Here is a 27,475-nt window from a genome sequence, read left to right on the forward strand (position 1 = left end):
TATAAAAATATTTTATTTTGTTATTAAGAAATTTAAGTACATATATAACAATTATCACTCACCAGTAGTGTTCAGACAGTATGGGTTAAAATAGCTCCACGTTGCAGTGAGCAATGCAGAATTCTCCAACTTTTCAATGCAAACCTATGTCTACTGTCACAGAACAATGTACAACACTGGGAGAAGACCAGTTCAATGTCTCAAGCTTCTCCATGAGCAGTGTTTATTTAGTTTTTGAACTGCATTTGTCAAGAGGTGGAAATTATGAAAGTTGACGGAGAGAATTTTTCCATCGCTTGTAAAAACTCTGCTAAATTCGAAAACATATTGCTGCAAACGTAAATAAACATTTTCCTTCACTTTTGGCGTTATATCAGTAAGCACTTCACTTATGTACTGGTACTGTAAAGCAATAAGAGTTAATCAAGGAATTACCAATGACTGAACAACTTTTCAGTTGAATGCATTGTTTCATTTCATAGGCAAGGGAATCCACTCTGAAGCGAGAGCGAGCAATCCAGCACATGCTGTCCAAGTCACGATGCAATACAATTTTTTAAAAATCCATTCACATTGTGTTTTGCTTAATATGTATCATATTTGAAATTTAGATTTTGGATTGCATTAAAAACTGGAAAAAGGAAAAAAAAAATGTGTACTTTAGAGCAGAATTGTTGAAAAATATGTATTGACAAAATAAATTCCATAAAAATCTGTTCCCTAGTAATTACCAACAAACAATCTGTAATTATGTCACCAGCTAATCCCAAACAACTTACAATGATTTTTCAAAAGCTCTCATTACACCAACTTGGATAAACTAATGTTCAATTAATGGATAATCCCAGTTTTGTAAGGTGATAAGAGTGGAAAGGAATTGAATATGAATAAGAAAAGTAATGTAAATTCACAAGTATATATTTTCAAAAATATTTCAAACATATCATACATGTCATATTGAACACAATACATTAGTACCGCATTAGAGATCTTCTAGAACTCATGGCAATACTGTATCCTCTTCTGGGCTCCTCCCAAGTTCACTTTCTATTTGGTTTCTTAAATTGTACTTCCACTCTGATATGTAGTCATCATTTTTTGTTTAATGAATCCTGACAAGTTTATAATCACCCACAATTATATTATTTCAATTCATATTCCTTAATATATTCTCCATTAACAAACGCTATACGTATCACACATTCTTGCATTCTAATATCACAAGTGACTGATCCAGATTATTACCTCAGGACCAACAGGAAATATGAATATATTCCCATTTGACTTCTTCTCTACTGTTTGTGAAATACCTTTATTTTCAATAAATATTGCTTCCTGTCATTGTTCCTCTCATTCACGGTGCAGACTAAAGTCCTTGGAGGCAGCCTCTCATCTGGCATCTTTTCTCTTAGCTTCCTTGGAACACAAACATGTTGCTTAAGAACATCCTTGTAGCACTTCAATTTTAATTCACAATATCACCCCTTCGATATTTAAAAAAACCACTTCTTTTCACTCAGCTTGAAGACTAAGTTCCAATCACACACAGACACACACAAAAAAAGTCAAACATGTTATGATTATGAAATGGAAAAATATAAATTTTTCCAAGAAAACACCCAATCCATGAATATCATTAACAATATTTTTGACTTGAGTTACTGAACAAATTAGCTAAGGCCTTGAAATAAAGCCTGAATGAAAAAGTATTCATAAGAACATCCCAAAGTAGAAACATCTTGGTTTATACAATACCCTTAGAACTTGATTCAAAATACTGACCATTATGAGTGTGGTAACAAAACATACAAAACAAAACTTTCTATAAAAGAACAAAAAATACTGATCTTGCTTCTAAGCATATTAAGATTAAACATTTTTTTAAGTAAATATATGAAGATATAACTAGCATTTGGACTCCTGCAAAAGAGAAAAAGAACTCTTAACCACAGAAATGCACAAAATATCACCAAAATGCTACAAATCAATTGTCAAACAATTTTACATAAATTATTGAAACACTTCAATTCATTCAGTAACTCAAATATTCACATATAAGGCTTTGAACCAGATTGATGTCAATCTTCTATGTTAATAATAACTCGAACATGAATAATAAATGGATAGAAAATTTTTAAGTTACAATATTGCAGATGAAAAGGTTTCAACATGAATAAATAGGTCAAAAATATTGGAAATGACATGAAAATAATTGTGAACAGTTCACAGGTGCTATGAGCAACACACGCTGTGACAAAACTGGAGATGCTAGTGAATAATATATGACCATCTATATAGTTGTGCACATACCCTGCCATGTAAAAAAACTAAAACACAAACTAATAACTGAAATTCTTTCACAGCAAAAAGAGACTACGTGTTAGCGTAATACATTCTAACAAAATATATTTGCAACACACCATATTTACAAGTGTTTACGGAATACCTGATATGAAGGCAAAAATCTGCTCGTATGATGTTAATCCCAAACCTGATTAACTGCTTCACGAAGTTTAACTGAAAACACCCAAGTTCATTTATCCTCAATCAAGACCCAGCAATATTAATGAAACTTCTGTACAAAATATTTGACAAGTTCCCTCATTTCTACAAGAGTCATATGAGCTAAAAAACTGCATAGAATTAAAAACTAATAATGAATAGAAGAAAATGGATTCCGTGTGCGAGTGTGTGTGTGAGAGAGAGAGATATGGGGCTGGGGGGCAGAGCAAGATGGGGATAAACCCCTTTTGAATCATTCACGGTAGTATTACTAATGTCTGGGACAAAATAATTATCGGACAATTACCTCTACAATAGACAAATGACTCGTCATAGTAATCAGTGGATGCGACCCACAATGCCCCACATTCCAACACACTATCATAAACAATAGTATTACTGACCAAGGGACTGTTTCTAAAGCACAATCCTGAATCGATGATGCTTGTTGTCTAAAGATGTCCAAAATCCAGGTCATCGGCCCCTCACAATGGTACTTATCACTAGTAAAACAGAACCACGGTATTTGTCATGTTGCGGTACTAATCGAAAGTAGCGTAGACTCATTATGGTAGTACTCACAGGTAATGTAATATGCACATGTACCACAGACCTATGGAGTTTCTCACATTGCGGTGCCACCTATGGTGTTCCTCACATAGTGGGTAGTAATCATAGGCAACGCAGACCCATGGTGTCGCTCATATAGTGGTACTAATCACAGGCAACGCCCAGACCCGTGGTGTTCTGTACTAATCACGGATACTGTAAATCCCACCCTGATTCACACTTTGTTGCTACTAATCACAAACCTATTGTGTACCTAACATAGTGGTACTGCTCATAAGTAAAGGCAACCAATGGTGTTCCCTGCGTGATGGTACTAATTACAAGTAGTACCATGGTTCTAATTCGAACATCCCTTGGTCGCCCCTTTTAGTCGCCTCTTACGACAGGCAGCAAATACCGTGGATGTCTTCTTCGTCTGCGTCTCCCACCCACAGAGAGTTGTTTGTTTGGTCCGCGAGAGCTATTTTATTTTGCCCAAATCCGCCGGCAAGCCGGTTAGGACCCCCCTTTCCGCCACCAGCTATGCCAGCGTAAGTTTGTGGTGACCTAGCATGGAGAGTCCTTTCAATTTTTTAAAGTTATATACTATGAAATCAATATATGACGTTCCGAATTCTTCCAATGTAACACTGAACTTAATTTTGACCAATCCAATCATGTGAAAATGACCAGAGTCAGAACCTTGCAGCTGAAGACCCTTTTCATCCTCCTTTGTCAGCTGATATGAAATACATTGTAAAATTAATTAAAACTCAGAGTGTTAACCATTCCAATTTTCATAAGGCTAACTGTTATGAACTTTAGAATCAGTTAGTTGATGAAGATTGGGTAGAATTATAAAAGTTTTTGAGATCTGAACGACACATTGTTTAGTTTTTATACAACAGACGACTGTAATAGAGAGAACTGTACCTAAAAGAAAATATTACAAGAAAATAACATATCCTTGTTTTACAAAATATATTTTCCCTGAATAATACTAAGGCGACCAATTGTGTTCCCTGCATGATTGTACTAATTACAAGTAGTCTCATGGTTCTAATTCGATCATGGTCACCCCCTTTTAGTCGCCTCTTACGACAGACAGGGGATACCGTGGGTGTATTCTTAGTCTGCATCTCCCACCCACAGGGGGTTGTGTGTTTGGTCCGCGAGAGCTATTGTATTTCACTCAAGTCTGCCAGCAATTTACTTTTTTTTATACAAAGATATTAAAAGAGAAAGCTTTAATGAGTAAGGCATATGAATTCTATGTTATAGAATCTAAATGAGGTATTTGCAATATCCCTAAAGCCTTTTTTGAAACTTATTAAATGAAGAAGGAAAATTAGTAACCTTTCAAATCCAGTGATGTTCAATGGAACTATGTTGAATAATAGTAAAGAGAGTGCAGATGGCTTTGCTTCATTTCTCAAATGAGTTTATTCTGAACAGGTACATTCTTAGTTTCCTACAGAATCGAATATGTTACAAACACAGAGGTGCCAACCTTTGAAGTGGGTTATCAGTAATCTCAATTTAACTTGCGCACCCCCCCCCCCCCCCCTCCCGCCTCAAAACGTTTACGAGTCAAATCCAAAACACCCCGTTTGCCCTTTCCTACAGCAATCTATTCTAAAGTATATCATATTACACAATAAAATTTACTCAATACCTGTTAGTTCTGCAATAAAAAATCTTTGTAGCTTGTTTCACACCGAGCAGATGCTTTTCAGTGTAGATTTTCTTGAAAGATACTTCCCCCTGAGAGGACATTGACATTTTTGTCTTCAGAACCATAAGCAATTCCTGATTTCTGTCTGATTTTTCCTAACACTGAAAACTCTTTCTGTGGGAGAGTTACTGTGAGGTACACTTAGTACTGCAAATACAACATTACTTAAGGTTTTACACTTCATTTGTCCACTTTCATTTTTAAGCTCTGCAATGTTGTCCCAGTTCACATGAATGTTAGGCCCATTTACAACATATTCAGCGAAAGTATAGACACAAGTGCAATAAACCGATATCTTGAAAACAATGTTCTCTCACCCAGGGGTAACTAATGCAAATATCCAGCTGGAATTATTATTATTATTATTATTATTATTATTATTATTATTATTATTATTACTACTTGTATGTATGGCTATGAAGTGTTACATCCATTTAGTATTATTATTATTATTATTATTATTATTATTATTATTATTATTATTACATCATATGTACATACGATATGATCGTGCTGTGTGTAAGGTTATGTCATGAATGTATTATTATTATTTACGTAGTCGAATGATCGTATTGTTTGTGAGGTTATGTCATGAAACATGCACTGTATATAGACATTTGTATCACTTCAATTAATGTAAGAACCTGTATATAATTGATTCTTACCTCTATATATAATTTGTAATCCATAATTGTGAAACACACTGTAACTTCCAAAATGGTAACAGGTGACGAGAACGATGGAGAATATTCCGTATATTATAATCTATGTATTAGGCACTCTAGAATTTTCACGAAGGTAAATTTTTAATTTTTTTTAGTAATGTATATTTCTAGAAGCGTGGCCAGGACATACACAAGGAGACGATCTCGACGGTGACAAGTTAGTTATTGGAAGAGAGTCATTGGTTAACGAGTTGTGGGAAGAGAGTTACTGGTTAGCGAGTTATTGTTCAGTAGAGTTATGGTGTAGCAAGGATATACTTGTGAACGCGTGACATGCAGTGGATGCAGTCACCATATTGAAGTGTCAGGCAGCTGTTCTTTTTAAAATGGCGGTTTGTGATGGGAGTGTTTTGTTTGTAACAGCAGTGATTAAGGATGTGTGTGTGTTTAATTTATAAATAGATGTGAATAAAATAATTGTACCAACTGATAGCATGTCGTGTGCGTCTTTGTGGATACGTTAACTGGCGACCGTGTGACAGGACTATTTGAATTCATTGGAATCGAAAATGAACAACAACCAGAGGACCGTGGTGATGTTTAAACAGTTAATTTCCTTCATTCAGGCCCAGGCTGAAACGCACTAATTATACCATTCACGTCTACGCACACAACAAAGAGAGAGCCGAACGCGCGCACTGGAGAACAGCAGAGCAAGGAGTAGAGCCTACTTCATGGCCGACTTGATGCGTCACTCTAGCTAAGAGAGCAGCATATATCTATATAGCTGGCCGTGATTTCACAACGCTCGCAGGAAACAAAAGGAAGTGACAACCAAATAACTGCCAAATATGTTGTTGCCAACTTGCAAATATGGAAATGAGGAGGGTTGACCAGTAATGCTGTAAGGGATTGAAAATTTTTTACTTCTTTCCTTTTTTTCTGAAGATATTAATTTTTACCACGATAATGTTGCAAAGTAGGGTTTGTCCGATCCTCAGATCGGGAGATAAGACTAAAATGGAAAATTATAGACCAATTTAAATAATTACAGATCCAGAAAAGGTTTTTGAGCAAATCACATTAAAGTGGGATTTTCAGACTTCCGTCAAGGCTGCCAACAGTGGGGTTCGAACCCTCCCGAATACTGGATACTGACCGCACGTAAGAGATTGCGGCAATCGAGAAAAGAAACTAAAGTCTAGTAAATTAAATAGTCCCAATGGTGTACCATCATAAGCAATGAAAGGTTGTGTATTATAATTCTCAATTCTAAAAACTCTATTCATCCAGACATATGGAAGCAAAGTAGGGTTTGTCCGATCTTCAGTTCGGAAAATAAGACTAAAACGGAAAATTATAGACCTATTTCAATAATTACAGCTACAGAAAAGGTTTTTGATTAAATCACATTGAGTAGGATTTTCAGACACAAGTTACATCTCTTCCAGTTACGTAGATCCACGGTAACTATTCTAGCAAAACTTCACTAATGCATTGGATAATCACACACGGAGAGATGTTATCTATAAAGAATTTTCAAAAGCCTTTGATAAATTGAATCAAATTATATTATTATAATTATATCTCCCCCATAGTGCGGTGTACTTCGATGCAGTGAGGAGGCTTGCAAATTTTTGGAGAGTAATGCTGGCGGGAGTTACGGCTCCTGGCAGGACCACCCAAGCCGATAAGGTCAAGGGTCAGGGACTAGACTACACGAAACACCCCACCTACATTACGTCCTTTGCCAAGAACAACAACAGAACAACTCAAATGAAACTGAAGTAGCTTGGATACAAAGAAACTGGGCGACCAGCCAACGCCGATTGTGTATTTCAATGGCAGCACTCACATGGCGCAACTGGAGTTGGAGAGACTGAAAGACCGACCCAAGCATCCGCGACACAGCACGCTGGTCTCCTTGCTACTCAAGTCTCTTGAGTAGCGCGATTCGAACTAAATGGGAGAACAAATTTTTAACCTGAAATACATGAGCGAAGTTGAAAAGCACCTTGTGGTGTTTAATTACAAAAGGAAAGGGTACTCAAGACAAGACGTTGCTTACATAGCTTGGAGCGAGGTGGCCGAAGTAGTTCAACTCACAGGTAAGTGCACGACAGTTTCCTTATTATAAAAAGTGTACAAAAGAAACATAAAGAAAGTGAAACTAAAGTGTCAGCTTTAGTTCAATGCTTTATTTTACCTACAGAAAGCGTTATGGTTTGTAAATTTAAATTAGCATGCTTGGCTTGCAGGACTGCAGGGTGTGCTGCATTCACTTGTTACTAATTCACTAATAATTACGTAGCATGTTGCAGAAATTATGTAGCGGCATTACGAGAAATAAATTCATTCCTGCACTGATTGTGGGTGAATACAACTGCCCCCCCACCCACCCACCACCATTCTTCAACACGAAGTATTGGTGCTAAATGAAAAATTAATAAAATTAATGCCTAGTTCCTTCATATAAATTAACATATATTAAAATATCTTCACTTGTTAAAAATAATCCAGATAGAACATCTTGAAGCTATTTTCTCATTTTTGCTTCTCCTTGAAGTCTCTATCCAATCAGTAAAATCAGAAACAATATGGAAATTACATTCAATGCAAAATTTAACTCAGTCCTTTATAAAACCAGGTGTTGTGCATTTAATTGGAAAATGGTATATTTCAATCTCTCATGCCAATTAATGTTAATGTCAAACTGAAAATAAACCAAAATGTTGAAGCGGACTAACATTCCTAAAATAAATGCTCTCCGACACAGAAGTAAAAATAACAAATCAATTTGAATAACAATTCAATGGATTACAACACTTGTTCTGACAAATAACAAAATTTACTCACCAAGTAATAAACATCTGGAAAACCATGAGATGCCAGACAGTTGGAGGAAAATCTGTAACATAAACTGATGGTTCAGTACACCATAAAAACAGTAACTATCAACTTCCTATCTCAGCTTAACAGTACCTGAAAAGATTGCTAACCAGGAGATGGCACATAAAAACCAGCTCTCTTCACAGTTCATTACCTTTATTTAACAAGACATTAAAAATTAACAAAACAATAAAAAAGGACTTGATATAAATTCTTCAAATACCTCACATAAGCAACCATTTTAATATCCTCAGCTAGTTTGCTTTCCACAGGCTAAATTAAATTATTCTGATTATTCAATGTGGATTTCACGTAAATGCAGGTGTACAGCAAAAGGATGTAACATCAGCATCACAATTTGTATTACCAATAGTCTGAGGCATGAATTTTTCGCATTAACGATAAACACGACAGAACCGATTTTGAAGCAATTTTGCAATATCATTACAAATCATATTTTTCTGGTTAAAAAAAGATCATATTTCCGTGAATTAAAGCGATAAGTTCGTTTCAAAGCGAAATGTACTTATTTAACAATAAACGCAATATTATAGCGAAATTTTCAGAGAATAATGAGCTTCAAATTTTGTTCCAAGATTATATGTATGAAGAGAAAGGGAAGAGAGAGCAAAGATTCCTAAACAGGACAAATACCTGTTATACTCGTCATCTTCAGTATTCCCGTTTAGAGAGGGACGGGTGTTTTCTAATAATTCGGCACAAATATCGCCAACTTTGACTCCAGGCTTCTTCAGAAACGAAATTTTTCTAATGTTGTTCTCGGGGTGGCTGGTAAATCCCACCTGAGCCTGTCTCTTCATGCTACAGTGCTAATATTTCTGGATATCTCTAATGACGTCTACTGGCTGCATGGCTGATTGCACAAAGGGTTGATGTATTTCGGCTTCCTGGTTCAGATAAAATAAATAAAGAAACCACAGTCAGTAGTGAAGATGGGTTGTTCGACAAACGTTACGGTGCACAGCAGAGGTAAACAGTTTGCGAGTGAAGGTTTATACATTTCGGAAAGCAATATTTTAATATGTAGATTTTGTGATGTTCATATTGAGTGGAGAAAAAAGATACAGTCTCAAAACATCGCTTTAAAAATAAGGAACGTAAATTAAGCACTTCATTCAACAGTGAAACGGCAGGCAACAATAGAATTCCCGTGAGATAAGCAAAGGAAAACTGAAGAGTGAAAAGACAGAATTTATTCATGAAACAACTGCGATGCTACTCAAAGCCAACATCCTGCTGGAGAAGGCAGACGACCCTGCATTCCAGAAATGGCTTCAAATGTATATACCAGATAGGTACTATCAATAAAACCTCACTGATAGTAAAACTAGGATTTCCAAGACCTCTTCCTGATACTGACTTTTCTCTTTCCTATTTGTTGGTTAGGATCTGGAGACCTTTACACAACCAACCAACGTTGTGCAAACCAAATATGAACAAGAATAGAACATTCGTTAGAAGGCAAATCCAATATTTGAACATGTAATATTTTTGTTAGAATGTGCGTTTCTAGAAGCTGCAAACAGCAGAAAGTGTTCTCAAGCAATCCTGCATGCTTTGCATACTTTTGAAATTAACCTGCTGGGCTCATAAATTTAGCTTGTTCGGAGATGTCTTGCAAAAGAATTTGAAAGAGCTTAATGCCAGTGTCAAAAACAAAGAACTATTTTCATACATACATACATAATCATTATAGACCATAATGCCATTCAGTGTTCAGTTTGCAAACCTCTGGGAATTTACTGAATTTACTAAACATTGCCACAATCCTCTATTTGCAACTAGTGCTGAGCCTCATTTAGTTCCATACCTCTTAAATCGTTAGAAACTGAGTCTAACCATCGTTGCCTTGGTCTCCCTCTACTTTTCTCACTTTCCAAAACAGAGTCCATTATTCTCCTAGGTAACCTATTCCCCTCCATTCACCTTACATGACCCCACCACCAAAGCCAGTTTGGGCGTACAGCTTCATCCTTCAAGTTCAATCCTAACTTAGCCTTTATCTCCTCATTCCGAGTACCCTCTTCCCACTGTTCCCACCTGTTTGTACCAGCAATCATTCTCGCTACTTTCATGTCTGTTACTTCTAACTTATGAATAAGATATCCTGAGTCCACCCAGCTTTCGCTTCCGTAAAGCAAAGTTGGTCTGAAAACAGACCGATGTAAAGATAGTTTGGTCCGGGAGCTGACTTCCTTCTTACAGAATACAGTTGATCGCAACTGCAAGCTCACTGCATTAGCTTTTCACTACACAATGATTCAATCTCACTACAATATTACCATCCTGGGAGAACACACAACCTAAATATTTGAAATTATCTACCTGTTCCAGCTTTGTATCACCAATCTGACATTCAATTCTGTTGAATTTCTTACCTACTAACATCAATTTAGTCTATAAGTCGAAACTAGTACCGTGTAATTTATAATTTTGTGAATATATTTTAGTATTGAAAAGGTGGAAACGTTTACGTTGTTATTATTATTACTTATATATTATTCTCAGTTCAATACGGACCAAAAACATGAAATTCATAACCATTAATCAATTTAGTCTTCGAAAGGCTAATTGTCATACTATACTCATTGCACCTATTTTCAAGTTCCAAGATATTAGACTGCAGGCTTTCGGCACAATCTGCCATTAAGACCAAGTTGTCAGCATATTCTGCCTAAATGAATCCCTCCCTGCCACTTTATACCTTACAGCAGATGATCCATGTAAACTACGAACAGCAAAGGTGAAAGATTACAGCCTTGTCTAACCCCTGCAAGTACCCTGAACCAAGAACTCATTCTACCATCAATTCTCAATGAAGTCCAAATGTCAACATAAATGCCTTCGATTGATTTTAATAATCTACTTTTAACACCATAGTCCCCCAGTACGGCAAACATCTTTCCCTCGGTACCCTGCCATATGTTTTCTCTAGATCTACGAAACATAAACACAGCTGTCTATTCCGCTCGTAGCATGTTACAAATATCTGGCGCATACTGATAATCTGATCCTGACAGCCCCTCTGTGGTCTGAAACCACACTGGTTTTCATCCAACTTCTTCTCAACCACTGATCGCACCCTCCCTTCCAAGATGCCAATGAATACTTTGCCTGGTATACTAATCAACGAGATACCTCGAAAGATGTTGCAATCCTTCATGTTCCCTCGCTTATAGATAGGTGCAATTATTGCTTTTGTCCAATCTGAAGGTACCTTACCAACATTCCATGCTAATCTTACTACTCTATGAAGCCAGTTCATCCCTGCCTTCCCACTTTACTTCACCATTTTAGGTCTAATTTCATCTATTCCTGCCGCTTTATGACAATGGAGTTTATTTACCATCCTTTCCACTTCCTCAAGCATAATCTCACCAACATAATTTTCCTCCTCCCCATGAGCTTGGCTGTTTGCAACACCACCATGATGACTTCCTTTTACATTGAGAAGATGTTCGAAATATTCCCTCCACCTCTCCGGTGATTCCCTGGGATCTATTATGAGTTCACCTGAATTACTTAAAACACTGTTCATTTCCTTTTTCCCTCCCTTCTTAAGATTCTTTATTACTGTCCAGAAAGGTTTCCCTGCTGCTTGACCTAGCCTTTCCAGGTTATTACTAAAATCTTCCCACGACTTCTTTTTGGATTCAACAACTATTTGTTTCGCTCTGTTTCTTTCATCTACGTACAATTCCCTGTCTGCATCGGCCCTTGTTTGGAGCCAATTCTGATACGCCTTCCTTTTATGTTTACAAGCTGCTCTCACTTCATCATTCCACCAAGATGTTCGCCTTTTCCCATCTTCACACACAGTTGTTCCTAGGCATTCCCTTGCTGTTTCTACTACAGCATCCCTGTATGCCACCCATTCTCTTTCTAAACCCTGAACCTGCTTACTGTCTACTGTTCGAAACTTCTCACTAATCATATCCATATACTTCTGTCTAATTTCGCCGTCCTGGAGATTTTCTACCCTTATTCGTTTACAGACAGATTACACTTTCTCTATCCTAGGGCTAGAGATACTTAGTTCACTACAGATCAGATAGTGGTCTGTATCATCGAAAAATCCCCGGAAAACTCATACATTCCTAACAGATTTCCTGAATTCGAAGTCGGTTAAGATATACCGTATTTCACGGCATAATCGTCGCACTTTTTATACCAAAATTTTCGAAACAAATTGTAGGGTGCGACCATTATACGATGAATATTTAATACCAGTATTTGTATTACTCAAAAAATGTATTTATTAATACTCGCGTTTATACATCAAAATAATTAAAATAGTCTAAAACAAAATTCATAATTTTTCGCAACAATTCGGCGAACGTTTTTCCAACCTGAAAATAAAAATGAACGTATTAAGTTAATTTGTCATTAATTTTAGTATTAAAGTTAAAATATTACACTTGCAAAAAATTATCGCTTTGTTGTGAAATGCGGGGTTACCGGTACGCAATTTATTCCAAATCTTCGGTGTCGCTATCGCAGGTTTCGCTATCTGATGCGCCGTCCTCGCCTCTGTTAATACCAGTATCAGATTCTTCGTCTCCCTGCCACACTGCGTCATCTTCGGAACCGTCTAGTGCATTCGAAATCCCAGTCCTTTTGAAGCTCTTGGAGACTAGTTCAGGTGGTATAAGATCCCAACTCTTCTTCACCCACGAGCATAACAAGTCCAAGGGTGGACGCCTGATATTTCCGGCGGGCGTCAATTGCTGATCGCCGCTCATCATCCACTCGTTGTAAAATCGACATAAGTGGTCGTTAAAGGGTTTATTAACACATACGTCTAGTGGCTGCAAAGCAGATGTTAGGCCACCAGGAATGACTATCTGTCGTGTCTTATTTGTAGAGAGAATTTGCTTCACTTCGTTCACGAGGTGACCTCGGAAACTATCTAAAACAAGCAGAGATGGTTGTTTTAGTAGTGCACCAGGTCTTCTATTCCACACAGTTTTAACCCAGTCCAGCATGAGTTCTACGTCCATCCAACCCTTTGGTTGCACTCGTACATGAATTCCACGGGGAAACTGTATATTCTTAGGCATCGTTTTCCTCTTGAAAATGATGTAAGGCGGCAACTTTCTCCCGTCAGCTGTAATGGCTAGCATTGCCGTGCATCACAACTTCTCACTACCGCTGGTTTTCATTAATACACTCCGTGATCCTTTTAGCGCAATAGTGCTGTTGCGAGGCATATCAAAAAAGATTGGAGTCTGATCGGCATTACCGATTTGAGAAAGCAAGTACGAAGTTTCCTTGCGCAAACGTATGACAAATCGGTGAAAATTTACAATCTTGTCCGTGTAATCAGCAGGCAACTTTTGGCTTAGTGTTGTTCTCCTTCGCACTGACAGATTGTGTCGTCGCATGAACCCCTTAATCCACCCACGAGTCGCCTTAAACTTAGTTACCGGTATGTTGTGTTTGCGCGCTACCTCCTGTCCCTTAATATGTAACATTTCATATGATACACTGCAGCCATTGTTACGTATTTCACTGACGAACCTAAACACTTCTTCGTCAATTATAGGAAACTTCCCTGTTTTAGGACCTCTAAACGCGCGTCTAGAAGGGTTTGTGCTTTTCAGCTTGTTTTTTACTTTCCGCCAGTCACGCACCAACTTTTCACTCACAGAAAATTTTCTTTCTGCAGCTCTGTTCCCGTGCTGTTCAGCGAAGGCAATTGCGCTTAGCTTGAAGCCCGCAGAATAGTTTCTATATTTACCCATAATCGCTTATAAATGCTTCACACGTTAATGTTTTGCAATATAAATGACTTTCCGTAATTGTTCACTATTAAAACAAATTATTTCTGCAAACACCCAAAACACAAATTAAAAACTTAAATTCTCACGCACACATGTCTACAGTAATCACGTAAATCAAACAAATAAATGCATCTGTGATCTGTCCATTCCAGAGCAGCCAATACTGTTAGGCAGCAAGGAAGCATGCAACAATTTATCAGTTTAGCTCGTTGGTTGCGACACACTACTGCGCTTGCGCAAAGCTCGCAAACCGGAGCTCTAGCTAGCGCGGTGTAGATCTACTGTATAGTTGACTGTATTCCGAGACGTCAGTAACAAACATTCATTTTTTTCAATTTCTTTTAAACATACGGTAATTAGGTTAATATTTCTTCCCAGTTATTGATGATTTTACATTACATTACTGACGAGTTTATAAAATAAAACTTTAATAGCATTGGATAATAATTATCTTGACTGCTTGGATAAAAGTTTTCATCCCATGCCCGGACACTTATGACGTAGTAGTAAGATAAGAGTCTAGCGATGACAACTGAGACATCGTAAATAATTCGGCTGAATAATTCCGTGGAAATCTGCGTTATCGTCTTGGATTTCACTTCGTGCGCAATAACACAGGAGCCGGCCCCATGGTGTAGGGGTAGCGTGCTTGCCTCTTACACGGAGGCCTCGGGTTCAATTCACGGCCGGGTCAGGGAATTTTACCTGTATCTGAGGGCTGGTTCGAGGTCCATTCAACCTACCTAGCCGGTATTTCCTGGCGACGTTGCCGATAAGCGATAACTTACAGCCTTACGTATTTCAAATGGGAACTCATAATATGTAGGTGGTGAATAAATAGTACACTGTCTCGCGACCACGTTGTCAAACTGCCGATAGCCTACCGGTAAGCATAATATGTAGGTGGTGAATAAATAGTACACTGTCTCGCGACCACGTTGTCAAACTGCCGATAGTCTACCGGTAAGCCATGCGTCGTACATATACCGGTATTATTTATTTATACGTTGTGCAACATGTCGCAAACGCGACTGTGTTGCCAAATTGCCCATAAACCATACACGTATTTAAATTGCGCATTCATGTGCAACTTACGTTGCAGTTCCATTTACCTTTTAACCAGATTAGTGAACAAAATTTGGACGTGCGACGATTATGTAATTAAAGGTTTAAAGTCCGATTTTTGTATTGAAAATAAAGGATGCGACGATTATGCCGTGAAATACGGTAGTCTATTATGGATCTGGTACCCCTACCCTCCCACGTGTAGCGGTGAATAGCTTTAGGCTTGAAGAATGTATTCGTAACTGCTAAACCCATATTAGCACGCTTCCCATTCCCACAAGCTTCCATCTTCCCCACATTTACCAATCACCGTTTCGTATCCTTCAGTTCTATTTCCAACTCTCGCATTGAAATCGCCCATTAACACTATCCAATCCTTGGTGTTGACCCTGACTAGATGTCACTCAATGCTTCATAAAATAGTGAGTTTCATCCTCATCTGCACCCTCATATGAATACACAGAGACAATTCTCGTCCTAATTCCTCCAACTGCCAAATCTACCCACATCATTAGCTTGTTTACGTGCCTAACAGAAACTATGTTGCGTACAATAGTATTCCTGACGAAAATTTCTACCCCAGACTCTGCTCTTCCCTTTTTAACACCCGTCAAGTACACTTTATTATCTATCTCTTCCTCGTTATTGTCCTTACCGAATATCACTTACTCCTAGCACATCCAGATGCATCCTCTTTGCTGACTCAGCCAGTTCTACTTTCTTTCTTCCATAAGCCCCATTAATACCAATAGCTCCGCATCAAATTCCATTTCGTTCAAGTTGTTGACAAGGAGACCCTCGCCTGTCAAATGGGAGTGGGACTCCGTTACTCCCATAGGCCCAAGGCTTGCTTAAAGTGTTCTGAGCTCGGTAAATTCATGAAGCAGATGCTACCCTACTTGCACATAGTCCGTGAGAATCTCTCCTCAAACGGGTTATGGACCACCGGTGAATTGTATAGTTCTAGCTGTCTGAGCACAAAGAGGGCCATGACTCAGAATATGTCCGAGATGCCCACTCCTATTCCATAGCAGTTAGCACCCCGACTCTCAGGACCACTTACTAGGCCACTCAGCCCTTCCGCATGGTTCACAAACTAGGATATGACTACAGTAACCCACACCATGGACCATATGTCATGTGTCAAGGAAAATCAAACTCTTGTTCTATTCATATACCTACACGAAAACTTCCCAGATATGTCAATTTCATTGCATTCCAAGTCTGTGTTGAGTAGAAGGGGAAGTTGGTTTAAAGCCACCTGTTACACACATACAAATTTAGATATCCTCCACTCATTTTTCAAACAACTGTTAATTGTTTTGGAATTAGAAGGGTCTCATTTGCTGGTTTCAAAAATAACAGAACTGAAGGAGAGGATGAACGTAAATTCTTCTGGTCATGCTGGGGAACTAGTAGTAAGATTATTGCAGGATTTATTGACTCATTAGAAAGTAAAGTGGCTCTCTTCATGCAAGATGTTAATATTTTAGTTGTAAACAAAGTTGAAAAGCACATGTCTCTAAGTGATGCTAACATGTTATTTGGACTTTTGAATGATTCATTTCATCCAGCTAATGTAATTCAATCAAACTATACAAACTTTTCGGCAATAAGTGGAAAAGCACAAAAATTATCTGTCTTTAAAATGTTAAAACAGTCTGATATTATTGCTGGGTACATTACTTTCAAAGATATTCTGCTAAATCAAACTGAAAAAATCCCAGTCAACAGGTTGAAATAATTCAGTCACTGCAAGCATTGAAATTAATGCACCTGAACTTTGCAAATTGTGTCTTAACTCTCTCCCGCAGGTTGCGTAGTAAAGCGTACTGGAGTTGCACTTCGTCTCCCGCGGATTGCGTAGTAAAGCGTACTCGACTTTTAAACCGACTTCCTCTGCATCTGTCTGCGAAATATATAACTTTTTCGAACCAGTGAATTCCCTACGCTTCCTAGATACAACTGGCATGCACGGAATCCTAAAATAAAGTGTTCTTTTATATGTTTTCTTAGATAGAACAGACAGCTGACTGAATGTAAACACATTGCAGCAACATGGCTGCTCATAACCAGTTGAGTGCGGAGGTTATTTGTTACAAATTAGATCAATATATTGACAAATGCAATCGTAGTGAGTTTGAAGTTGTAGGTATGATAATAATAATAGTATGGGAAGCAGTTGGGACAGGATATGAATCTGAGAGAAATGGGATTACGGCACAGGACAGTAAATGTTCATTCAAGTACCATCTCCTTTTAAAATATTAGGCCCACTTGGACATAACATAATTATGTTTTAATTCTCCAGTTAATTCTGTTTCGGACTATGAGCCTCTGCGTAATTACGTAATATTCCAACTAATGTCAATTTATCTTTCAATATCATTCAATGAAAAATTGTTTATAATTTGTATGTCCGAGAGGAGTATGATTTGCTATCTAATTATCTTGATCCGACAGATCCCGAAAATGAAATAAATTAGGAGATTCAGGGTGAATTTGTGTGTACTCTACATTACCAACAAAATAAGCGTCTCATCAACTCCACCAATTCAGACGGACTTCAAGAACAAGCAATTTACCTTTATGCACCATACTGGATGCTTCTTGATGTATCATTTTGAACAGGATTGGGGGGTTCTTGCGTGCAATTAGGTGATCTCATTGTATCATTTTAGATTAACTATAGTGTATTTTCCATTGTTACAAAATTTAAAAACGATATCTTAAGTGGTTTTCACAGAATAAATTATTTAGTAAAGGTACTCCACAACTATACCTGACAAGCAAATTATTACCCTATGTTTCGCCAGACAGTGAGTCAAAGATAGTCCGTGGGAAAGGTTTAAAGTCTATCTAGGTTCCCCATTCATCCGTAGATGCAGAGAGATTTTTTTTAAAGTATAATTTCATCGTCAACGACCGGAGATGACTAATGAAAGAGAGCTCCATTGTAACGTGCTATGTTATCTTGCAAAAAGTAAAGCATGGATAGGATGGCCCAATCATAATGTGTTATGTAGTCATAATCGGGAATATTATATGTTTATTAGTAACTTGTACATCTGCCATTCATATAAATAATTCAGAACCACAATAATGAAAGCTTTAATGATTAATTTTGCTTGACTGAAATTCTAAAATTAAAGTGATACAGCAATACTTATATCACGAAATAATGCAAAAATTAGTATCCTTCTCGCGAAATTGTTCAGAAATTAATGTGGAAAAATCATGCCTCCACCAATAGTCATATTCTTTCCTATATTATTTAGAAGTAACCAAACATGAAGAGACACTGGTCACTTCAGTATGTCTTCTCAAATGGCACAGAGAGAGAGAGTGGGGGGAGGGGGGTAATCTGGAGGATAAAACAACTATTACACTGCAAGCCCTTACAGTTAAAAAAAAAAATTAAGACAAAATAGTTGCCATTAATACCTAAATTATTATTTTCCAACTGAGCGAGTTGGCCATCCAGTTAGGGATGCGCAGCCATGAGCTTGAATTCGAGATATTGTGTGTTCAAACCCCACTACTGGTAGCGCTGAAGAGAGTTTTCCGTGACTTCCCATTTTCACACCGGGTAAATGCTGGGGCTGTACCTTAAATAAAGCTATGGCTCCTTCCTTCTCACTCCTAGCCTTTTCCTATAAAATCATCGCTATAAGACCTATCTGTATCAGTGTAACAAAGCCAATTGTAAACAAAAGAAATTGTGTTTATTTCCAGAATTGTGCCCTTACAATGGTGATACTCACCACATCTTTGGCAATACTGTCACAGCAGGGTGACAGCACATTCCCAATCTGGGAATGCATGCCCAAAGGATATAAAGATTAAGTGACCGAGCTTGATAGCTGCAGTCGCTTAAGTGCGACTAGTATCCAGTATTTGGGAGATAGTGGGTTCAAACCCCACTGTCGGCAGCCCTGAAGATGGCTTTCCGTGGTTTCCCATTTTCACACCAGGCAAATGCTGGGGATGTACCTTAATTAAGGCTACGGTCGCTTCCTTCCCATTCCTAGCCCTTTCCCATCCCATTGTCGCCACAAGACCTGTCTGTGCCGGTGCGACGTAAAGCAACTTTAAAAAAAAAAAAAAGTTAAATGAAGGACTTGTAGGTAATCACCTGTAAATAACATAAGGACACCTTAATTAAGATTATTTTATCTATAAAAATTAAATTTAATATCACAAGTCTTCAATTACAAATGAAGCATCCACTTACAATACTTAATGAAGAAGGTATGCAGATCATATTTAGCTTGGAAGATATTGTCTAGTTTCATGTGCCATACCCAGTATTAAAAATCCATGGAAACATCTTCCACTAATATTATGCATTCAAGATACAGTTGCACTTGTGAAAAAGAAGTGCTAGTATTTGTTAATCACAATGACTGGAGTAATACAGCAAGGCAAGGAGCAGGCACAGGGGAGGACACCGTAGACACATAACAAGAGCCCAGTACTACACAGGGTGATCCATATAAACCATTACAATTTTAACAACATCCCTTTTGAACTAATAACAGCAAACATGTGCAACCTGTTCACAATTATAGAGTAATTGTAATAGCAGATTCACCAGAGCTACTGTTTTTGCATCTGGTTCTTTCAATTCATTCACTGCAAGCACTCTGTACAATTGTAAGTCTGATTCTGTTTCAGCATTATGGCTTGTGCCATAAGAGTAGCCTGTCTCCTGGCACAACAATTTCTTTGGCAAGTACAATAAGTAAAGTGCCAAGCGTTTCATGTCATTGTGTATTTGTCATCATGTTTTATGTCAACCTATTGATATGTACACTGGCCGGCAAAAAAAGTGGATCACTTTGAAAATGTTGATTTTTCTGTTCGCTAAAACAAATTTTTAAGGACATATTTCATTTTGTGATGTTCCTCTTTTTAAATAAATGTTTTCAGCACTCTCTGGTAAGTGTGTGGTGCATATGGTCCGAATTGATCGACTATTAGAGAATTTTCCATGCCATTAGCTTTTATGACGGTCCCTTTTAACGTGGTTCCTTGCCCCCTAATCAAGCGTTAAAGTTACTGTAAACATTTGCAGTGATAAGATGTTCTTTGTAAAAACTCTGGGGAGTTCCAAATCAGTTTTTGTTCGATCCTTGATGAGTCAAGATGCCTCTAAGTAGAGAAAATGTTGCACGCGTAATCGCCTTGGTTGAAGACGGTCGCAGCCTTCGGTATGCGGCCCATGCTGTAGGAGCGTCTTATGGAAGTGTACAACGGGCCGTGCAACGTTATCGTGAACGTGGAACATGCGAAAGGAGACCGGGATCTGGACGTCGACAAATTACGAACGCCTGGGACGAACAATTTCTTGTCCTCCAAGTCTTGAGAGACCGAAGAACAACAGCGGTTCAGGCGAGAAATCGTCTAGAGGATACAAGAAATGTCCGTGTGAGTGAGAGAACCGAAGACGAAGGCTCCAGGAGGCTAACCTTACTTCAAGAAGGCCCGCTACAGGCCCACTATTAACGGGGCAGCATCGGAGAAGACGACTCTAGTTCGCGATGCAGCATCGAAACTGGACCATTCAGGACTGGAGCATGGTGCTTTTTACAGATGAGAGCCGCTTCTGTCTGAGATCTCCAGATGGGGAGAAAGAGTGTGGAGGAGGCCTGGAGAGCGATTCTCACCCGTAACTCTCTCCCAAAGGACACCATTTGTGATTCTTGATGGCGGTTCTCTCACTGCTCACCGCTATGTGGAAGAAGTTATGCAGGATCATGTTGTCCCATTTGCACAATTTATGGGCGACAATTTCATTTTAATGCACGACAATGCTCGCCCGCACGTCACCCGTATCGTCACCCGTTACCTAGAAGAAGTTGAATTCAAACTCTAGACTGGCCAGCAAGGAGTCCTGACCTAAATCCCATAGAGCACGTATGGGATATGATTGGGAGAAGACTTCGGTCTCAGAATATCGAGACTCTGGCTGAACTGAGGGCACGATTGGTGACAGAATGGAACAGTATTCCTCAGGAAACAATTAGGAATCTAGTGCGCAGTGTACCACAACGCCTCCAGGAGGTCATCACTGCCAGAGGTGGAAACACCAGATTTTAATGTCTCTAGTGGTTTGCTAAAACATTTTCTGACAGTGTAAATCAGTGAAAGTGTTAAAATTGGAGTTAACTTAAATACAGTGAAAGACATGCAAATGAGTAAAAATTACAGGAATTACAGAAACGATAAAATGTCATAATAAAGTGAATGTCAGATAAATTTTGAAAGTGAATTTAGTGTTAAACATGAAGGTAACATAATGTTTGATTAGTATTATCAGTATTATTATTTATTTAGGACACTGGACTAACACTATACCATTGAAACAATTTTTTTCAAAGTGATCCACTTTTTTTGCTGGCCAGTGTATTTAGGCAATTCTCATGTTGATTGTTATCAGATTCCCTTCGATTTAATTATTCTGGAAGAACTGATGACTCCAAAAAGAGTCGAAATGGGAGCTGAAACCGGTCTTCGCTTAAAAAATTTCAAATATTTTACATTGTGTTGAATGGTGGAACATCCCTCAAATCCTATTATACTACCAACTTCTCTTCAAAATGCCTGTTGTGTTTCATTGAAGGAATTCGTCTTCAAATATATTTTCACAATAAAAACATGTAAGCAAAGAGAATACTGCATGTTCATATTATAAGTGCAAAAAAAAAAAAAAAAAAAAAAAACCAGAAGATTGTAAACTAATTAATAAAATGGATGGTAGGGACTCAATTTCAAAAATATCTTCCAGAGGGAAATTATAACTCATTATAAAGGTATATATGAATCACCCTATACAAACAATTGATTGTGCAGCAAGATCAAAATGGGAGCTATAGCTGTGCGAGTTGTACCAGATAAATATAACCAGAACTAACTTGTTTTAGAAAATACTTCACTACAAACTTTATTTCACATATCATCCTTCAAAGCGGTCTTCATCGGCTTCTATACATTATTTTCCAGCATTCAAGCAAATGCTTTATTCTCTTTCTGATGATGATGCTTGTTCTTTAAAGGGGCCTAACATCTAAGGTCATTGGTCCAATATTCTTTCTCTGAAAGTATTTTGGTGGGATACATTTCCAAGAACAGTCACTGTTATCCTCAAATCAAAGTCCAAAGTCCTTCCAATTTAGTTTTAAGTCCCCAAACAATCCAAAATCACATAGAATCATATTTCAAATGTAACTACAATGGGGCAGGACATCATTTATTTTTCTCACGGTATCCATTGTCTTTCTGGTAATTTGAGATTTCACATTATCCTCTAACCTAAAAGAATGCTGCCATGGTTTTTCCAGTCCAGACTGTCCTCCTTGGCTTCTTGGATCTTTGGGGTACACTCTCATTAACTACTAACATTCAGGAATGAAATACTGAACAAAGGTTTCAGTAGGGGTTACTAAGAACTTCAGAAACTATTTTCCTTCAAACCATCTTAAGAGATAACTATACTCCATACGGCTCTACTTCTAAATTGACGTTTTAGCAGATTTTGGCTCTGTCTGGTGGTTATGCGCTGAAGCATAGGCATCCAACCAATCCCAAGTTGCCATTCATATCGATTTATATCGGCAGAGCACGATCTCGAAACCTAGTTGCCAACTCTAATATTTACATTTGCCACGTGGTTAACCTATCTCGCTCAGCGTGTATGGTATTTGGTACGGTTCGCGATCTTTTGCATTTTCCTTCAATGTTTAGTGTGTTTTCATATTGTTGGAGGGTTCCAGTGACTCTGAGATCAGTAGAGTGTTCCCTTTGTAGGCCATAACATCCTTTCTGTGCCAGCCATTAGTGAGTGATGTGTTATTTCCTCATTCTCTTTTATTGTTAATAATATATTCTCTTTTAGTGCCTGATATTGTTAGAAAGTGTAGTACTTGTGAATTTGTTTTCAATCCATATTCATTCGTTTTTCTGAGTACTGTATTACAATTTAAAAGGGCTGTTTACCACAGTCATATTGCATCAGCTATTCTTGCAGGCGTAGCGCGCTGGCAACAGAGGGAAAGCGACGCTCATTTGTTTTGCGAGACTTCAATTTAGAAGTAAGGTCGTGCGGAGTATAGCCACCTGCAAAAGTATCATTTTCTTTATGTCAGTCTGTGTGGGTGGGATCCAGCATATGTTCACTTTCCTATCTTTCTTTTAAATAATAGCTTCTCTACTACCAACACTTACAATTAACACTGAAGCAATTATAGTTACACTGGTGCACTTGTTCTCCTTTAAAAGATCGTTGGCACAGTCAGTGTTCGTAAGGGCTATTCAACTCTCCTTTACCTCTCAGAATGTTTTACACCATCCACATGTCCAGGTTCTTGAAAGACATACTGCTCTGAACTGTTTCGTAGTCTCCGGGAAATCCCTGATGGCTGGACCTCTTCCCCAATAACAAATTTCATGATTATGCAATATATCCACAATGTGTACAGCACTTCCTGTTCAATCATTTCTCTTTCAGATCTTGGATGAGACTGAATTGGTTAACATCACAGAGGGAAGAAATAAAGGAATGCAGCTTCGACCCCCAAAAGCCACTGTTAAAAGAAGTAACGGTTTCACCCAAAAGAAGTAACGGTTCCACCCGAATAAGGTGTTGCGTTTTTTATTAATCAAACATGGCTGCATGCAATGACACTACTAAGCATGAAAATCACATAAATCATGGTTCAACCTGAATCAGGTGTTGTGTTTAACAGTGTATAACATCGATGCTGAAAATGCAGATGATTGCTTGCAACCCCAAAGCCACTAACATGTCAAGCAGGGTTGCCTAATAATAATAATAATAATAATAATAATAATAATAATAATAATAATAATAATAATAACTAGAGGACCTGTGCTGCTCTGCAGCATCGTTATAAATAAGTCAGATAACTCGTCCTGATATGCCTGCGGTAGTCATATTGTTTTGCCTGCCCTTTTGAATGGTTTTATGAACATTTTATACGAAGTGCATTATGGTATGCCGCAGTTCGTAGTCAGAATTCATCCATTCCGACGTCATCACTTCGTCTGTTTGGTAAAAGTCTGTCCACATATTCGCTTTTTATCCTACAGTTCATTGTGTCATAGAAGCCGATGGTACTTTTAATCGCAGTTCCTCTATTCAGAACCGTTATCTTGTGAGCTTGTAGGTTAGTCTTGAAGGAGTGTTTCTTGCCAGGCAGAGAATTTTTTTTAAATACATGACCTTCACTCTTAAAAAAAAAAAAATCCAAAGAAAAGCAGCTCGATTTATTCTGGGTGATTTCCGGCAAAAGAGTAGCGTTACAAAAATGTTGCAATGTTTGGGTTGGGAAGAATTGAGAGAAAGAAGAAGAGCTGCTCGACTAAGTGGTATGTTCCGAGCTGTCAGCGGAGAGATGGCGTGGAATGACATTAGTAGACGAAGAAGTTTGAATGGCGTTTATAAAAGTATGAAAGATCACAATATGAAGATAAAGTTGGAATTCAAGAGGACAAACTGGGGCAAATATTCATTTATAGGAAGGGGAGTTAGGGACTGGAATAACTTACCACGGGAGATGTTCAATAAATTTCCAATTTCTTTGAAATCATTTAGGAAAAGGCTAGGAAAGCAACAGATAGGGAATCTGCAACCTGGGCGACTGCCCTAAATGCAGATCAGTATTGATTGATTGATTTATTTATTTCTAGTGTAGCTAGGTTATCCCTCGATACGTGTTCCCAGATAATGTCTAAGGCATATGTCCTGATGGGGTTTATTTGTACGTAGACTTTTTTTCTCTTAGCGGCAAGTAAGTTTTTAGGAATGCTCTGCCATGTGTTGAATATATTTGGAAGCTGGGAAAGGTTAGAGTATCAAAGAGTATCTTCCTGGGAATAATATTCTTCTGTGATCAGAGGAAGTGTATACTCTCTGGCTTGACAGGTATTAATCAAACATGGCTCCACGCGAAGACATGACTAAGCATGAAAATCACATATATCAGAATATTAACGACAGTGTTAGTCGCTTAGCAACCCCTAACTACAGAATGTATTGCGGGTTAGGGTAAGCCTTCACCTGCAATTATTGGAGTGATCATTTAATAATCTGATTTTATGATTACTCAAAGTTGGCTGAACTTAAGAGATCTATCAATGTTTCATGATTTACCGGCAGGTATTTCCGGAAAGAATAAAACAAAAATGAAGCAAATCGGTCCAGTAGAATGGACGGACTTTCCAAAGTTATTTTTAGTAAACTGATGATGATGCTTGTGGTTTAAAGGGGCCCGACATCGAGGTCATCGGCCCCCAATGGTACGAAATGAGACGAAATGTTATGACTATTTAAAATCTAGAATCCTCCACTGACTAGATTCGAAAACATAAGGACGAAGAATGAATGGATGGATATGAAGTTAAAACTATCAGTGGATCCGACCCGCAATGCCCCAAATTCCCAGAAACTAGCGTTAAATAATAGTAATACTGACCAAGGGATTGCATCTAAAGCATAATACTGAATCGATGATGCTTGTAGTCGAAACGGGTCCAAAATCCAGGTCATCGGCCTCTCAAAATGGTACTTATCGCTTGGAAAATAGAACCATGCTATTTGTCATGTTGCGGTACTAATCAAAAGTAGCATAGACTCACGGTATTCCACACGTTATGGTACTACTCACAGGTAATGAAATTCGCACATGTAACACAGACCTGTGGTGTTTCGCACACTGCGTCACTATTTACAGGCAACGGATTTCTATGGCGTTCCTCACGTAAGTGGAGTAACCACACGGACCCGCACAATCCCGTAGTGTTCCTCACATAGTGGGTACTAAGCATAGGGAAGGCAGAACCATAGTGTCGCTAATCCCATGGTGTTACGCATATAGGGGTTCGAATCACAGGTACTGTAGAAGCCGGCAACGTACTCTATTGCTACTAATCACAAACCTATTTGGTACCTAACACAGTGGTACTACGCGCAAGTAAAAGCGACCCATGGTGTTCCCTGCGTGGTGGAAAATATCACAAGTAGTTTCATGGTTCTAATAAAATCATCCCTACATCGCACCTTTTAATCGCCTCTTACGACAGGCAGGGGATGCAGTGGGTGTATTCTTCATCCGCGTCCCCCACCCACAGGGGGGTTGTGTGTTTGGCCCGCGAGAGGTATTTTATTTCCCTCAAGTCCGCCGGTAAGCCGGTTAGGACACCCCTATCCGCCACCTGGGACGCGCCACGTGGGAGTACCACCTCTCCCCCTGCTACTCCAGCGCAGTAGGTTCGTGGTTTTTAGTAAACTCTTAATATATAGGTAATAATAAGTATAGTAAACAATTCCAATAGTCATTCAAATGTTAATTGGAAAAGTACACCACAGCCCATTCTAAATTGTTCTGCAAAGATTTCACTGGCTGTATGCCTGTTAGGACCATAAAAATTATTGGTAGATATTAATCTGTGTTTAGTGTAATTTTGTGGTTTCTGTGTGAACGCCTTATAGCCAAACTTGAGTTAATTAAAGAGTATCAGCCAGCTACACTTGATACTTCATCCCCGGAAAAGCATTTCATTATAATTCTTCCTTTACTGTCCGTTCAAAAAATCAATCAAAAGGCAGATAATCGAGAAGATATTTAAAGAACCTACGGATATAGAAGTAGGTGTGAGAAGTATATAGTCAGAAAATTACCAGGTATGAGTTGGGGAATAGAAGAACCTTGTCCGACTCCATTCTGACAGGAAAAGGAATATGCATGCAAGGGCAGAAGCACTTCAAATATCACTATGTTGAAATCATACCTAACACACTGGACTCAGAAAGCCAGTGCTCCATCATCTGAGCCACTCACCCTGGCTACAAGATAACCACCCCAATTAGAGGAGAAAATGCAAGACTTCCAATCCCTTGAAGAATGAAGGTATTCACAAAATACAAAATGGGCAAAAAGGTGTAAAAGGTCTGACAGACCTAATAATAATAATAATAATAATAATAATAATAATAATAATAATAATAATAATAATAATAATAATAATAATAATAATCTGGCACAAGTAAATGGAAGCAAAGCTAGACTTGTAAAGAGACTACATTCATGTCTAGGGGAGCTTTCAGTATTTATAACAAATCAGAAAGTAAATGAGATAATACAAAAAAGAAGACAAGCCAGAATAAGAGCATGGATCTGAAAGATAAGCAGGAAAGGGATGAATTTTTCACAAAACTAAAACACCTCATTTCAAGGAGGTAGAAT

The 27,475-nt window shown here is 38.2% G+C and overlaps 1 protein-coding gene across 7 annotated transcripts in view; it reads right to left on the minus strand.

The window, feature by feature from the left end:
• Positions 1 to 902: 902 nt before the first annotated feature.
• The window catches only part of LOC136857916 (serine-rich adhesin for platelets), a 137,832-nt gene continuing 111,259 nt past the window's right edge, over positions 903 to 27,475 (minus strand). For 4 of the 7 annotated variants that reach the window (XM_067136985.2, XM_067136987.2, XM_067136984.2 and 1 more), the window contains 2 exons: positions 8,308 to 8,359; positions 903 to 1,416 (listed from right to left, as the gene is read on the minus strand). The gene's annotated coding sequence lies outside the window, so the exon portion shown is untranslated. Of the gene's footprint in view, positions 1,417 to 8,307; positions 8,360 to 23,609; positions 23,636 to 27,475 lie in introns of those variants that run through there. The other 3 variants (XM_067136986.2, XM_067136980.2, XM_067136983.2) reach the window with 2 other exon arrangements.

The sequence above is a fragment of the Anabrus simplex genome, chromosome 1, assembly GCF_040414725.1.
Source record: "Anabrus simplex isolate iqAnaSimp1 chromosome 1, ASM4041472v1, whole genome shotgun sequence".
In the NCBI taxonomy this organism is placed as follows: Eukaryota; Metazoa; Arthropoda; class Insecta; order Orthoptera; family Tettigoniidae; genus Anabrus; species Anabrus simplex.